The sequence below is a fragment of the Anomalospiza imberbis genome, chromosome 1 (genome assembly GCF_031753505.1).
Source record: "Anomalospiza imberbis isolate Cuckoo-Finch-1a 21T00152 chromosome 1, ASM3175350v1, whole genome shotgun sequence".
In the NCBI taxonomy this organism is placed as follows: Eukaryota; Metazoa; Chordata; class Aves; order Passeriformes; family Viduidae; genus Anomalospiza; species Anomalospiza imberbis.
The window spans coordinates 54,517,023-54,522,513 of NC_089681.1; positions in this window are offsets into that span (position 1 = coordinate 54,517,023).

Genomic DNA, 5,491 nt, shown 5'->3' on the forward strand with positions numbered 1-5,491 from the left:
ATAGATGTGAGTAAGTCACACCCTATAATCTTCCATCATCCCCAGTGCTTTTTCCAGGGAGGATTTACACTCACACATAAAATAAACATTTAAACCCCTACTGTAGAATGGCAAAGGCCTTTTCTTCAGGAGACTACAAGCATCTAAAGTACATGCTGTTTATCTTTTGCCTTTGTGCAGCATAGTCAGATGAAGAAAGCCTTATCAGATAATAATGTTAAGTAGGAATTTAACTTTAGCACTATTTTTCACTCAGTGTAGTATTTTAACAGATTGCATTTTTCCTAGTACTCAGTTTAATATCTTGAGATAATTTTTAAAAATTACAATTTTTTAATTATTAACATGATTTTAGCACAAACCAGCATTTTTTCATCTTGCTCTTAGCAACACTAATGAGGGAATGAAACTCAGGTTATCCATGTCATCAGTCATCCATGTTCAGCCAGTGTACCAGAAACATAGGAGAGAAGCTAGTAGCTGAGTGAAAAAAAAAGAAAAAAATCACAGTGTGTATGAGATTAACTTCTTGTACATCCTTTTAGCAGTACTCAGATCTGCCATCTGTTTTCTGCCATAATGTAGTTGCTCTGCTGAAGGTCCTTGAAGAGGTTTCTTCCCATAGCACTGCTATCCTTCTCATATTTTTCTGTGAGAAGGAAAAATATTGGCTTGACTTCAGCAAGACTCTAAAATGGAAGACATAAGGAAGAACGGAGGAAGTATTACAGGCTTTTCTAAGAATCTTTTTCCCAGATGTGTTCCTGAAGAGTGATCAGAAAACGGACAACAAAAGAATCCCCCTCGTCTTTGTAATACTGCCATTTTCTGAATTAGCCAAAAGAACAGTTCTTCATGTAGATGTTGAAGCACCAACTCCAAGATAAAATATTACCCTTTCTGTTTCGAGAAAACCATAAAAAATAATTTTTTTTCCTGTTCATCTTCCTACATTTTCATGGCTGTATCCATCTATAACTCCAGAAGACCTCTCACATTTAAGAACTTGGCAGCTGTTATCACTTGTGTCATAGGGTCAATGGACAGGACAGTACCAATTTCTGCAGGGAGAAAAGAATACTATCTCTTTTTTAGCAAAAAGACTGAAGCAAGGTGATAAAAGCCATTATACTTCCTCAGTCATTTAACACAGTGGCTGGCACCATTTTTCATTGACCTCACATCTTACTACAAACATCCCGATTATAGCTACTTCCTGTGAGTAAAGCAGCCATCTGCTGGGTCTGCAAGTCCTTCTGCCCCTGGAGAGGACTGTTTCACCTGGTTCTTTTTAGAGTAGCTGACTGCCTGGACTTATTTCTACTTGCAGCGCTTGGCCTACACACAAACTGCTGATTTCGGCCCATTTCCTGTTCATCCAACATACCAGTCAGCAAAAACCATTAGAACAGATGTTACTATCTTTGAGTGGCTTTAAGAGAGAAGACACTGAAAAGCTGAACTACCTTGCAGAAATTTCCAGATGTGAAAGGGTCTAATGCACATCACTTTCTTGAGGTTCCTAGCCTGTGTATAAATTAGTTTTATTGTCCACTGTTACCAGCTTTGCATTTTAAAAGATAACTTGAGGGAAAGCAAGCATAGTAACAGATAACAGTACTTAAACTGCTTAGACTGTTTCAGAGGATATCAACAGGGCAAACAAAAAACATTTGCTAATGTCTCAGAATACCTTTTAATTGTCCTATTGTGGTTGTGCTATACATAGAAACAGAAAAATTAGTCTTAACAATTTATGTAATTTTGCAGAAAGAACATTTACTGAAATGTGAAGACACTACCTCTGGCTTGCTAAGTAAGTGTATATTAAACCTGGATATTGGATATTGAACTCATAACTTCTGTCCTGTTACAACAAGATCATCTTTCCACTCTGCCTTGCTCTGCAAAGCTAAGATAGTAATGCTTTTTAATAATATCATTACTAATAGTACTTATTACTTAAAAGATTCCCCAGTGTTGTAGTACAACTGCCAATCAAACTGTATCTGCTTGTGCCAGAACTGAATCTGTTTCGTAAGGCATTAGAGAATTTGAAGCACTTCAAACATGCAGGCAACACTGACCAAATACAAATGAGGAGATTGAAATACAAGTTTTAGGTTTTCCTCCAGGTAACTCTCCCTATCCTCTCCTACAGTACAAAGTTGAGTCTTTCAAATTATTTCGTTTTGAGGGTCTACTTTTGGTTCCAAGCATTGAAAGGTTATGGCTTGCTATTCTTCCAAAAATCAGTCATCATCCCAGTCTAAAGAAGTTGTAGCTTTCCAGACTACGCAGACAGTACACTGAAGATTTCTGCTTATATTTATACCCTCTGAATTTCTATCCTTGTCTTTGACCACAGAGAAACTCTTCATAATTGCGTCGAGAATTAAATGTGGCAATACATTCAATGTAGGTTCCACAGTCAATAAACAATTATCAATAGCAACTTGAAATATTCATTTAGGGCCCAAAGTAAATTTAATAAAAATTGCATAAGAGTTAATTAACATAAAACACCCGAATGCAAAACGAATTAAATAAACTAAAATAAAGTTCATGTTTTAATCAGCAAAGCCTTGTTGCTTAACAGCTCCTCCAGGCTTAATGTTCAGCTTAGTTTCTGGATCACACTCTTTCAAATTGCTCCACAGAGACATAAATCTGACTGCAGCTACTGTATACTCTTGTGAGAGTGAGTACATGTGTATATTTCTGAGTGGGAATGTGAAATATAGCGTGCTGGTGTATTGCATGTGAATTAGTCCATTCTGTATAAGGGAAAATACATTGTAGTATACTTCTCTTGAAGAACACTGCCAAATATTTTAAGCTTTCTTTTGTTTGGTGTGATACCAGAGAAATTCAAGAATAACATTGGACTCAATTAGATAGTATGAAAGCACAATATTGTTATTGACTTCACTGGAATTTTCCGGAATAGACCCCAACATGTTTGAAATTTTATGTTAGCACCAAGTTCCCTCCTTTGGCATGCCTTCACTGCAGTATTTTTCTTTCTCAAGGCAAAATAAAAAAAAGCATTTCACAATCTGTTAATCCATAGATCTAGGACACATGTGTTTCAAAATAATGTCCAAACTTACACTTAAAGCCGCACAACTAGATAAGTTGTCTGGATTATGTCACATGTGTTAGCCTGCTCTTATCCACTCTGGCTCATCATTGCAATCCTCTGAATATGAGTGAAAATGCAGCTTGAGCTATCTTTTCCTCCTGTTTTTTTTATTAAGGTTCAGCACAACTTGATCACATCATGCTCTAAACAATAAGGCTACTGTTGTTTGACAACATACAGCAACCAAGCAACCAACGCACTAGCCAGAGATTTCTTGGATCTAAAGTAAGAGGGAACTCCCAGCAGATGCCCACTGGCCCTCCTGGGACACTGCCCTGGCTGCTGGGAAGATGAAGAGAGAAATGTTGTGAAGTATTAGCTGTAACACTGGGTCCAGGATGTATCAGAGAAGTATTTTTTTGTGTGCTCAAAGACATGTATAAATTTTTCTGACAAACATAAAAAACCTAAGTTTTGTGAATAACTACATGGAAATGTACTTGCATGGTCCAAGCTTACATGTATGTTAATAATCTACTCCATTGTCCAGTGTATATTTCTGCTAAGGATTTCTAGCATATAAATTATTAAAGATGTTTTTACTAAATTTCTCCATCTGTAAGATCATAACGATGTTATTCTGTATTGCAAAGATTGTGAAATAAAAGCATCAGAAAGCACTTTCTGAGTCTCAGGTAGAAAGTTTCACACAAGTGGAAAGCATGTTTTTTTATTTTCTGAAGTCAATAAATGATTCTGCAGCTCACAGCAGGCTTGTGAAAAGCAATTCTTTGTGGCAAAATAGTTCACATGGTCCTAAATAAGACAAGCAAGTTCTGTTGAGAAAGTTTCAAGTACAGCTAATTGAATTCTAGAAATTTTTATGTGGGAGAAATTACTGAAAGAAATCATGTTAATATTCATCACTAATATTAAGCATGACTTGATGGGGTTTTTAAAGCAGTACTGATTTTCAAGTGTCTTGTTAAATGACTAAAGATCATTATTAAAGAGACTCTCCTTTGACAAGCATGTGGCCACTCTATCTCAAAAAGAACACTTGTGGAAAAAAGGATAGTCATCCTTTTACTATTTAGATGACTTAGAGAGTCACGCATGAAAGTTCTAGGGTTAATTACATATTCAATATAAAATTTTTTTAAGGGTGAAATGTGACAACATGTTTGACAGCCCAGAAATGACAAACTCTCAGGTACACTCTTGATTTAAAACAAACTTGCTAAAATACAAACCTTTGATGGAGGTAATTTTCTACTTTGAAATTCTTTCTCTGGAATAAAGGATTGCATCCATATCTCACTCCTAAACCCACACAGTTAAACTGATTTGATTTTGATGATGTGGAGAAAGTTGCTCAGTCTTATTCCGATATTATTTCCTAAAACTTTTCTTAGGTAAAACTTTCAAAAAATGAGACCTAAATGGTAGCCAAACTGGTCTAAAGGCATCGCAAACTAGAGGAAGATCATGAACTTCTGAAATAACTATTGAAACAGAGCGGGGCTTTCCCTGCTGCAGAGGGCTCACCCTGGCAGAATGCTGGGCACCCACCAAAGCTTCTCTATCATTCCACTTTCTAAGTGGAGCAGGGGAAAGTAATTTAACTGAGGTTTTATAGATTGAGACAACAACGAGGAGAAATCCCTCACTAAACACCATCATGTGCAAAACAGACCTGAATTAGAGATGTAAATTGAATTTATTACTAACAAAATCAAAGCAGGATAATGAGAAGTAAAATAAGACCTTAAAAACACCCTTTCCCCACCCCACCTTCCTTCCCATCTCTCCCTCTTCCCCCAAGCAGTGCAGGGAGACAGGGAATGGGGGTTGTAGTCAGTTCATGGCATGTTGTTTCTGCCTCTGCTCAGGGAGAGGAATCTTTCTGCTGCTCAAGCATGGGGCCCTCCCATGGGATTTAGTTCTCCATGAATTCCAACATGAGTTTATCCCATGGGCAACTGTTCTCCATGAGCTGCTGCAATGTAAGTCACTCTTCGAGGAGGTGCAGTCCTCCAGGCACAGGCTGCTCTGCTCTGAATCCCCCATCACTTTGACTACCAGGAAACCTGCTCCAGTATTGGGCTCTTCTCTCCACAGGTCTGCAGGTCCCTGCCAGGAGCCTGCTCCAACATAGGTTCACAGCCTGCCCTTAGGCTTCCACTGCTCCAGCATGGCTGTCCTTCAGGGGCTGTAGGCAAGTCTCTGCATCCCCATACTCCTTCAAGGCCAGCAGGGGCTCAGCTGTTTTACCATGGTCTGTCCCACAGGCTGCAGGGCAATCTCAGCTCCTGCCCTTTCTTTTCCACTGACCTTGGTGTCAACATAGTTGTTCCTTTCATATATTCTTACTCCACTCTTCTCTGGCCACAGTTAGATGTGTGC